This window comes from Macaca fascicularis, chromosome 11, assembly GCF_037993035.2.
Source record: "Macaca fascicularis isolate 582-1 chromosome 11, T2T-MFA8v1.1".
NCBI classification, from domain to species: domain Eukaryota; kingdom Metazoa; phylum Chordata; class Mammalia; order Primates; family Cercopithecidae; genus Macaca; species Macaca fascicularis.
Genome location: NC_088385.1, coordinates 55,799,068 through 55,810,828, shown reverse-complemented (window position 1 = coordinate 55,810,828; position 11,761 = coordinate 55,799,068).

Sequence of the window (11,761 nt, the reverse complement as noted above, 5' to 3'; positions counted from 1 at the left end):
CCCCTGTTGGCACTTCCCACTGCCCTGCGCCCTCCCCCGGCCCCCCATTCCGAGCAAGGGCTGAGTCAGCCGGGATAAATTTAGCTGCCGGCTCCGCGGGCCCGGGGGCTTCTCCCAGACTCAGTCGCCGGGTCCTGCCCTGGCCCCCGGCCCACCTCTGCTCCCACTCCAACCCAGACCTGCCAACTCCAACTCCCGCTCAGCGTTCAGGTCCCCAACCCCGCTCTCAAACCACTTATGGTTTTAGTCTCCAATTATCTCAACATCACTCCCGCCTGCAACCAGGGGTACTCTGAGCAGAACTCGGAGTGGTGCAGGACCACCTGGGGTGGGGGGTGGCCACCATCTGGCAGGAGCTGGGCCGCTGGCCTTGGTTCAGTGGAGGAAGGTCTCCTCTTTGGGTTTCTGAACCGGAGGGAAGACACTGGTCAGAGCTATCCAGGAAGATTCATCCCAGAGCCTTCCTGGAACCCACACTACCAGGTTTCAAATTAGCTCTTGCTGGAGGAGTGTCACCTTGGGCAGAGATCAAAGGTTACTGAGATCTGCCCTTGAGGTCAGGAATTCCAGACCAGCCTCCAATATGGTGAAACTCCGTCTCTACCAAATATACAAAAATTAGCCAGGTGTGGTGGCACGCACCTGTAATTCTAGCCACTCAGGAGGCTAAGGCACGAGAATCGCTGAATCACTTGAACCTGGGAGGAGGAGGTTGCAATCAGCCAAGATTGGGCCTCTGCACTCCGGCCTGGGCAACACAGCCAGACCACATCTCAAAAAAACAAACAAACAAAGGTTATTGAGATCCGTCTCCCTTTCACCTACAATTCTATCTACTCAAAAAAACAAACAACGGTTATTGAGATCTGTCTCCCTTTCACTTACAATTCTATCTACCTACTACCAATTCTAACTACTGAGCATGTACTGAGCACCTACTGGAAACAAGAAACTGTGCGGGATTCCAGGATAGAGATGAGTAAGGCCTTTCTGACAATGGGGTGAAGGTGAGCAATGTGTCAAGTATTACAATGAGTCAAACAAGGGAGATTGTATGGATTTTGTGAGATAAGGGAAGGCTCCATGGAGGAGATGACCTCAGCGTTAGAATTTGGTGAAGAGGTATTTCAAGTAGAGGGATCAGCCAAAATAGAGGCATGGATGCAGGTAAGCAGGGTATGTTTAGGAAACTGCTCAATGGTCTGATTTGCCTGCAGCTGGGAGTACATTAATGGCAGTTGTGGAAGATAAGGCAAGAGTGAAAACTGAGGCCAGACTGGGGTAAGCCTGGTCCAGCTGAGGAGTAATGTGCCTTGGGCCTCCAGGCTTGGGAAGAGGCTAGACTTCGGGGGAGGAGGAAAGTTGAGGAAGGGCGGTGTGTGGTGGCTCACACCTGTAATCCCAGCACTTTCGGAGGCTAAGATGAACAGATCACCTGAGACCAGGACCAGCCTGGCCAACATGGTCCAACCCTACCTCTATGAAAAATACAAAAATTAGCTGGGTATAGTAGTGCATGCCTGTGATCCCAGCTATGGGGGAGGTTGAGGCACAAGAATCACTTGAACCTGGGAAGCGAAGGTTGCAGCAAGCCGAGATTGCACCACTGCACTCTAGCCTGGGTGACAGAGTAAGACTCTGTCTTAAAAAACAATAACACACACAAAAAAGAAAAACAACAACAACAACAACAAAAAAAACAGAACAAAAAAAAAAAAAAAAAAAAAAACAAAGAAAGTTGGGAAAGACCAGGGCAGTGATGAAAGCATCTGCCTAGATTTTTCTACAACCAAAGGGCTCTAGGGCTCTGGGACTGGAAGAGGAGGTGAGCTGTATGCAACCTTGGAAGGGCTGACCCTATGAGGGTGGGCTTTACCATGCTGCCTGAGCCCCTTTGAGGATGAACACACAGGAAGCAAGTTTCTGAAATCTCACCCACACTGCTAACATAGTCGAACGACTTGACTAATGTGTTTAGAATGTGGTTTCTGGAGCTTCTACCCCATACTAGCTATGTGACCTTGGGCAAGTTACTCAACCTCTCTGTGCCTTGGTGTCCTCAGTTATAAACTGAGGTTGTTAAAAGTGCTTTTCATTAGCTGCGTGTGGTGGCACTCTCCTGTAGTCCCAGCTGTTCAGGAGGCTGAGATGGGAGAATTGCTTGAGCCCAGGGGTTTGAGGATGCAGTGAGCTATGATTGCACCACTGCACTCCAGCCTGGGCAACAGAGCAAGACTCTGTCTCTAAAAATAAATAAATAAATAAATAAGTAAATAAGTAAACAATGTGCTTTTCTCTTAGAGTCGTTGGGAGGAGTAAATAATTCAATATGTAAAACACTTGGAACAGTTGGCCAGGCACAGTAGCTCACCCCTGTAATACCAGCATTTTGGGAGGTTGGGGTGGGAGGATTGCTTGAGCCCAGGAGTTCAAGACCGGCCTGGGCAACATAGCAAGACCTCGTCTCTCTGTTTTTTGTTTTTGTTTTTGTTTTTTTTTTTTTAATTTTTTTAATTAAGAAGAAAAAACATAAAATAAAAGAAAGAACAATACCTGGTACATAGTAGGTGATTGACTGTTAGCTCTGATTATTATTTCTCTCTAGGGCTATTTTATTAGTGTTGGGGTATGAGAACAGGAGGATGGGACAGAGAGAATTAGAAGTAGGGGAGGATGGCCAGGTACGGTGGCTCATACCTGTAATCCCAGCACTTTGGGAGGCCAAGGCCAGTGATCATGATGTCAGGAGTTTGAGACCAGCCTGGCCAATACGGTGAAACCCCATCTCTACTGAAAATACAAAAATTAACCAGGTGTAGTGGCGCATGCCTGTAATCCCAGCTACTCGGGAGGCTGAGGTAGGAGAATTGCTTGAACCCAGGAGGCAGAGGGTGCAGTGAGCCGAGGTCACGCCACTGCACTCCAGCCTTGGCGACAGAGCAAGACTCCGTCTTTTAAAAAAAATTGCGGGGTGGCTCACACCTGTAATCCCAGCACTTTGGGAGGCTAAGGTGGGTGGATCACGAAGTCAGGAGTTCGAGACCAGCCTGACCAACATGGTGAAACCCCATCTCTGCTAAAAATACAAAAATTAGCTGGGTGTGGTGATACGCGCCTGTAATCCCAGCTACTCGGGAGGCTGAGGCAGGAGAATTGCTTGAATCTGGGAGGCAGAGTTTACAGAGAGCCAAGATCGTACCACTGCTCTCCAGCCTGGGCGACGGAGCAAGACTCTGTCTCAAAAAAAAAAAAGTAGGGGAGGAGGAGAATCAGGCAGCAGATGCCAGTGGAGAGGAGGGAGGAATCCTGGGGTGGGTACAGACAGCCCTTTTAATGGGTAAATGGTGCCCTGGCAGTGCTTGAGCGGTTATGGTGTCAGTGCAGCACACCCCTTCCCCCAGAACTTACTCCATCTTTGCCTAAGGATAGAGTCAGCACCCGCTGCCAAAATTCTGGGGAAAAAAGGAGAGAGACAAGAAGGGGAGGAGTGACTCCAGGTCTAGGGGCCAGCACCTGGTGAGCCATATCTCAGACTGACCCTCCAGGGCTCTGTGGGTGGGACACTGGAGGCTCCCTGCTGCGAAAATGACTTCTAAATCTGGCTGTGTCTGCCAGCCAGCCTTGAGACAGAGGCCACAACCACCCCCTACCTTGGGACAGCCTCACTGGTCAGGAGTAGGGACAGCAGACGCAGGAGGATGTGGTCAATTTGGGGCAGCAGACCTCAGGTTAGTGCAGGATCCTGCTACCCTCCCAATAGCCAACTTCTTCCCGGGGAAGCCCCTTTCTGCCCCCGATGGGACCCAGTTAATATGGCTTTATGAGAGTCAAGAGCCGTCTCTTTCAGACTCTCAGGGGACGGCTGGGACTTCCCTAGATCAGCCACAGATAGGTGATAGGTAAGGAAACCAAGCCCCAGCATATAACTCTGGGATTTCAGAGTGTCAAGGTCAGGAGTATGAGTGTGATGTGTGTGAGAAGAAGAGGGCCAGGAGAGATAACTGAACACGAGGACACAGGAAGTGTGTAAAATGTGTCTATGGGGAAGAAGCGGCATTCACTCAGTTGTTCATTTGTTTACTCACCCATTAAACATATATGCCAGGTGCTAGGAACACAAAAGAGACTCAGGCATGCTTCTTCCCTTCAGGGAGCTCACAAGCTAGGGTGCGTATGATATAGGGAAAGAGATGTGGAAGAGGAAACCCACAGTCATTGCAGTGCAGGAAGATGGCATAATATATGTTAATGAAAGCATTCCTGAGAGAGCAGGGAGGATGAAAAGAGGAGCAGCTCCCAGACTATGACTTCTTATGGGGAGTGGAATGTATCCAGGCGTCTGGGAGACAAGTTGCTGAGGGTGCAGATGTTAGTGAAGGGAAGTTTGGCCTGAATACGTCTCTGCCTCTGCATATCCTGGCATGGGGTGAGCTCCTTCCCTTGAAGCCTCTGGCGCTACCTAGACTTTTTTTCAATTTGCTTTTCTTTTCTGCCACCCAGGCTGGAGTGCAGTGGTGCGATCTCAGCTCACTGCAACCTCCACCTCCCGGGTTCAAACAATTCTTCTGCCTCAGCCTCCCGAGTGGCTGGGACTACAGCTGCGTGCCACCACGCCCAGCTAATTTTGTATTTTTAGTAGAGACGGGGTTTCACTATGTTGGCCAGGCTGGTCTCGAACTCCTGACCTCAAGTGATCTGCCTGCCTCACCCTTCCAAAGTGCTGGGATTATAGGCATGGGCCACAACACCTGGCCATTTTTTTTTCTTTTTTCTTTTTCTGAGACAGGGTCTTTCTATGTCACCCAGGCTGGAGTGCAGTGGCACGATTACAACTTAACTGCAGACTCAGCCTCCCCAGCTCAAGTGATCCTTCCACCTCAGCCTCCTGAATGGCAGGCACCACAGGCACATGCCATCACGCCTGGCTAAATTTTTTTTTTCTTTTTTTTTTTTTGTGGAAACGGGGTCTCCCTATGCCACCCACGCTGATCTCGAACACCTGGGCTCAAACGATCCCCCCATCCTGGCCTCCCCAGTTGTTGGGATTACGGGTGTGAGTCACTGCACTCTGCCTACATAGCCTTTTGTGAGTCCTTTTATGGATAGATTTTCCATTCATCCATCTACCCACCCATCCATCTATACATTCCACATCCACTTATCCACCCGTCCACCAACCTATTTGTCATCTATCTGGCCATTTATACTTTTTTTTTTCTTTTTTAAGACAGTCTCACTCTGTTGCCTAGGCTGGAGTGCATTGGTGAGATCTCTGCTCACTGCAGCCTCCGCCTCCTGGGTTCTAGCGATTCTCGTGCCTCAGCCTCTTGAGTAGCTGGGATTACAGGCACCCACAAACATGCCTGGCTAATTTTTGTATTTTTAGTAGAGACAGGGTTTTACCATATTGGCCAGGCTGGTCTGGAACTCCTGACCTCAGGAGATCCGCCAGCCTTGGCCTCCCAAAGTGCTGGGATTACAGGCATGAGCCACTGTACCCAGCCGCATTTATACTTATATCAATTTATTCCTCTGTCCATGCATCCATTTATTCATGTTGCCATCTATTCACCATTTAACAAAGGCATATGATATGCCCAGGTCAGTGCTGCAAGGGCTAGCCTAGTACGAGGATGAGTAATATACACAGACAACCACCAATGGGATACCCAGTATGCGCTGCTAATGAAAGCCCTACCAACATGGTGCTTCAGGAGCTCTAACAGGCAAGACCAAGGGAAATCAGAAGAGTCTTCATGGGGGAAGGAACGTCTGAGATGGGTTTCAACAGTGGGAGACAGGGAAGGGGGGCATTCTAGAATGTGGGACAATGCAGAGAGGTGGGAAAACACGTGGCTTTCATAGGGAACAGAGGCATTAGGGAATGCAGAGGGGAAGAAGGGTGAGTCCTGGAAAGATGTGTGGGAGCCAGATCTTGAAGTATTTCTTTTTTTTTTTTTTGAAACGGAGTCTCACTCTGTCAACCAGACTAGAGTGCAGTGGTGTGATCTCTGTTCACCACAACCTCCACTTCCTGGGTTCAAGCGATTCTCCTGCCTCAGCCGCCAGAGTAGCTGGGATTACAGGCGGGCACCATAACGCTCGGCTTATATATATATATATGTGTGTGTGTGTGTGTGTGTGTGTGTATATATATATATATATAGTAATTTTAGTAGAGACAGGGGTTTCACCATATTGGGCAGGCTAGTCTCGAACTTCTGATCTCAAGTGATCCACCCGCCTCTGCCTCCCAAAGTGCTGGGATTACAGCTATGAGCCACCATGCCCGGACTGTTTCTTGGTAATGAAGATAAAACATTTGCACTTCAGTGAGAGGAATTGAGGGAGAGGTGAATGATAGAGTTTTTGAGCTGGGAATGTTCTAGTGCCTCCTCAACACCTGGAGAACTTTTTTTCCTGCGGCTTGATCGTAACCTCGTTGGTCTTGTTACCTTGTGGAATCTGCTGCTGGACCATGAGCTGCTGGAGGTGATTTAGCTCTGTATACCCAACAAGTTTGGCATGGAGCAGGCTCTCAGAAAATGCTGGAATAAAGAAGGAACAAATGATAAAACTGTGCCACAGGAACGCTGGCATAACAATGCAGTTCAGACATACAGGAAGAAGGATGGCTGCGGCCTGGGGTGATCCCCTGCTCTTGAGAGATAACCCTGCCTTCTTTGCTAGAGTCTCTCCAGGAGCTCTTCCAAGAGTCACCACAAGGAGGCGCTATCCCAACTGCCGCTCTGAGTTCGGCCAGGGTCTGTCGTGTTACAACTGGTGAAGTGCCCACCCCTGACGGTCCAGGGGTGGTCTAGACATTTCCTTCCAGCAAGTCCTGAGAGAATGAGGGGCCTGAGTGCAGCTGTGGAAGAGAATAGCTCACAGATCCCAGTTTTAAAGCAAGTACCGGCTTCATCTGTAGTCATCCATTCATTTGACAGTGCCTATTACGTGCAAGGTACAATGTTAAGCTCTCATAAAAGCAACAGTGACCAAGACACAAAGACATAGTTCCTGCCCTCAAGGAGCTCACAATTGGTTCCGCCTAAATCTTCCTTTCTTATCTCTCTCTCTTTCTTTTACACACACACTTGCTCCCCAGGGCCAACCACCTTGACCCAGAAAGCTGTCTCCATGTGAAATATGCTCTTTGGAACTCTTGCCCCTCCAAATCCAAGTTTCTCGCTGAGGTTGCTGCATGGCCACATTAGTGTGACCCCTGGGAATGCTGTGACTCTTGACCGCTCCTTCTTGACGTGCCTCCTTTTGCTCTTCACCTGACAGGCCCTTTCCTGCTGTCTCTCTCAGCCTCTCCCATCACATCCACAGCCGCTCTGCCAGCCCTGGTAGGTTTAGGGACCTCCCCAGAGTAGGCCTGGTACAGGCTAGGACCTCCTAACACCCTGGAGGCTATAGGGACATGAGGATGGATCTGCAAAAGCACCCCGTGAGACCCCGGCATCACGCATCTGGAGATGAGGAGTTGGAGAGTCCAGAAAACCAAAATCCTCAGAAACAGGTCCCGCTTTGGCCTGGGGCTCTGCCAGCCAAATCCATCCCCTGACAGAGGCTGCCTTCTTTTCTCACCTTCTTTGGGGGGACCAGGAGATAGCTCTGTAGTGATGGCTGTGGGAGACACTGGTGGGGAGGTGAAGCATTGTGGGACACTGTCCACTTTCCCAACATGCTCCAGGGCCCATCGTAGCCCTTGGCGGGTTTGGAAGAGGAGGGGAGGGAGGGCTGGTGCCGAGAGTGGGAGCCAGGCCCATCGAGGTCCCAGGAGTGAATGCCTCATTGTTGGCCAGGCCAGAGTCACAGATAATTACCTCAATTAGTGACAATGGGAGAGTAATAAATACAGGCTTAGTGTCTCCTACCCCACCAGGGCTCCGAAGATTAATCCAGGCTGACGGGCGGGCCCTGAAAGGCGTGATGGACAATTCATTAAACTCCCCAAATGCCGCACAACCTGGGCGTGAAGGCTGAGTTAGCCCCCTGGGGGCTGTGCCTTTGTCCCGATTGTGTGTCTCCGCCACAGCAGAGCCGGGCAGCCCCCAGAGAGCGGGGAGGTGAGTGGGGCTCCCCAAGCCGGGCCAGGCGGCGGGAGGATTAGGCCTCGGTCCGGCCCTGGTTGCCCTGGCACACTGGCCCGGCCTGGCTGGAATGTCCGTGGGGGGGAGCCGGTCGAGCATAGGGGCGGGGCCGACAAGGTGGGGTAAGGGGGGCACACAAAACCAGGGGCAGGAGGAGTTAATTAGACGCCAGCCGAGGAGGGCGAGGGGCCACAATAGGGCTGAGGGGCCGCCAGGGATGGCCCCTTAACTTCCGAGGATTAATAGGGAGGAGGGAAAAGGGAGGGGTTCAGCCCTGGGGGAGGAGAGCTGGGAGCTTCATAGGGTGGAAGTGCCCCCTCTTGCCCCAGCTTGGCACCTACTTGGCAAGTGGCTGGGAGGCGGGAGGCTCCGGCAGCCTGGACAGGTACCCTCAGCATCCCAGAAATGGCTCTTTCTTCATCACATGGCACCTACTTAGGGAGGATGATTGCGCAGGAAGGGGAGAAAGGACCCCCTCATTTACAAGGGAAGTAGTGGAAGCAGAAGTGTTTGGGGGCCCTGCTCTCAGTCACCCCCCAGCCCCATGCCCCGTAACCTATTCTGAGGCACAACCAGGAGCCTGAAGCTTTGCTTTCCTGATGAGGCTGCCAGGTTGAAGCCAGGAAGTCCTTAGTGGGGGCTGGAGGTGATGTGAGCACATGGAGTAGGGGTGGCTGTGTGTGCTTGCACCTGTGTATGCAGACACTGTGCACACAGGTGTGCCTGTGCACAGGGTCTGGCATTCAGTTGGCTTTCAGTTAATGCTTGTCGAATGAATGAATGAACTTCCGTTTTGCTGAGCGTAAATGCATGTGAAGAAGAGAAGTAGCATCCGGCTGTGCCATGACACAGAGTGCTTTGGGCCCTTTCATTCTGAGCTTTCAGCCAGGGCCCAGGGAGGGTAGGGACCCCATCTCTGAAGAGATAAGCAAACGTTCAGAGAAAATGGAGTGGCAGTGGTTCCTTCACCTTGAAAAGGGGGGAAAATATGGTAGCCTTTAGGAAGCCCCACTTCCTCCTGGGCCTCAGGGAACGGGGCAGCCCTGGCTCCTCCCTAGGAGCCACCCCACCCTGCCCCTCCCAGGGGATGACAAGGGAGCGAGTTGGCGGCAGTTCCCTGGGCATATTTATAACCTGCTGCTCGCTCACCAGCGTCTGCTTTTAGACCAGACGGGGGAGGGGGCAGGGGGGTGGTCTGTCTCATGCTGGGCGCCCCGGCTGGGTGTGGAAAGAGTGAGTAAGGGTGAGTGGTGGGCAGCCCTGCATGGATATTCCTGCTCACACCACAGCCAAACAGCTTATTTTCTCCTCATTTTGTTATTTTTCTCCCTCAGCGCTGGAGAGGAGGACTGAGCCAGCCTGGGGCGAGGGGGGAGGCTTTGGGGGAGGCTGGACCCTAGGGTATTTGCAGCCCCACTGACAGGGTTTTTCCAGGGTGCGTGTGGCAGGGTGTGTGTGGCACTGGCTCGCTGACCCCCTGGGGACTGTACACAGCCTGCCTTTCTTCTCAGCTTTTCCACTCCCCCCAGGATATTTCAGGACTAGTCTTTCTCTCACTTGCTCAGGCCAACCTGTATCCAGGGTCCTGGCACCTGAAGATCAGAGGTGGTGGGAGGTGGCGCATCAGGCACAGTCCTGATGTCACCATCCTATGGCCACCACCCTGAGCCCACTGTGGCCCCTGAGACCTTTGTGAGTCTCCTTTCTAGGCACAACTGTTCTTCTCCCCAGGATGTACCTGCTCCAGCCCTGTGTGAGGACAGCACAGATGATCACAATAACAAAATGATTAGCTTCTATACAGTGCTTTGCAGATCCCTCCGCCCTTTTACTTGTTTTTTTTGTGTGTGTGTGTATGTGTGTTTTATTAGTGCCCATTGAGGGCCCAGCCTCATTCTGCACTTCCCAACACCATCACCTTTGAAATTCCAGCCCTTGGAAGAGAAGGGCCTCCATGCCGAGGGCTTGAGTATGGGAGTCTGCCCTTAAACTTCATTTATGTGCAGAGGGCTTTACACTTCATTGAGCCTTCATTGCACTCCCTCTACTATACTAACCATATCTGTGGATGTGCTTGATCCCCTGGCCAGACTGTCAACCTCCTCCAAGCAGGCACTGTGGTTTATGAATCATTGTATTGCCAGCATTTGGCAGATGCCTGGTATAGAAGAGGTGTCAGTGAGTATTCAGATGACCCAGGCTTTCAGGTACATCATCTCATCTGAACCTCATCACCTCCCTAAAAGGTTAAGTAACAATAACCATCCCTGTTTGATAGGCAAGGCAACTGAGTCTGAGAAAGTACAAGATTTGTTGAAAGTCTGGGTAGGGGCAGAAAAGAATTCACCACTTTCCCTTGCTCTTCCTCCAGCTCCTGTTTGTCAACCTGGTTCAGAGTGCCCCAGCTTCCAAGCCTGATAGCTGATACTGACTCCAATTCTTGGAGTTTGAATTTAGGTGAGAGTAGTTGGAGACAGTTGCCAACACTTTGCCTCTACCCTGCTGCTTCGCCCCAACTCTGGGCACTGTCCAGCAGGGGCCCAAGCCCCGCCTCCCACCTCTGGCAGCCTATTAACTTCTTATATGGGGAGTTGAGGGATTTAATAGCTCTTTGGCTTATAGACTGGGCATTCTCTGCACGATGCTCTTTATGGAAACCCAAAGCTTTTCAGGTACCTCTTCCCCAGGATCAAGAGGTTTTTATTTCTCCCCCTAGGGTGAGGAATCAGAGCTGCGATGGTGCTAGCTTGGCAGGTGGAAAGAAAGGGAAAGGGATGTCATTGCAGGATTGAGCAGTTCCTGGCTCCATTCCCTTACCCCTACACATATCCTAAAGGCCCACAGCGGGTCACACATCCAGGGAAAGGTAGGAGGCACCAACAGCAGAAGAGGCCTGAATAGGAGAGAAGGGAATAGGGGAGAAGGGGAAATTCTCAAGCTGACTGGGAGCAGTTGTTGCTCTTAGGGGATAAGTGGGGTGTTTCACAGCTCCCCTTGCCCTTCTGATCCTCCCCTGTGGGGAGGGGTTAGGATTAGGGACAGACATTAGAGCTTAGAAGGGGTTAGTGTTTGTCTGAAGTTAGGGTTAAGGCTAAGGTTCAACCTAGACCTAGGGACAGGAAGAGGATTAGAGTTAGAGATAGGTTTAGGGCCGTGGGTAGGATTAGAACTCCCTCTGACTCTGGCCAATGTGAACACAGAGGTATCACATTGGTGTTAGTAACAAAATCCTCATTCTGGCTCTTTATGGGAATGGCTAGCTTCGTGGTTTGGTTATGGACCACATTAGGGTTTACTTTGGTTACATTGGTTTAAGCCTAGCCTGCATTTGGATTCTAGCCTACCTGCTCCCTTCTCTCCCACCAGCATCTCTGAGCTTCTGGGTCCAGCACCGGGCTCATCACCTATTATCTGGATCCCCCTGAGCCCAAGATTGGGAGCGGGGGTTCTAATAAGGTATTATATATATACCTAATAGTCTATACACACACATACACACACACACACGCGCGCGCGCGCACACACACACACACACACACACACACATATATATATATATATATATTTTTTTTTTTTTGTAGAGATGGGGTCTCCCTAAGTGGCCCAAGTTGGTCTCAAACTCCCGGGCTGAATCAATCTACCCTCCTTGGTCTCCCAAAGTG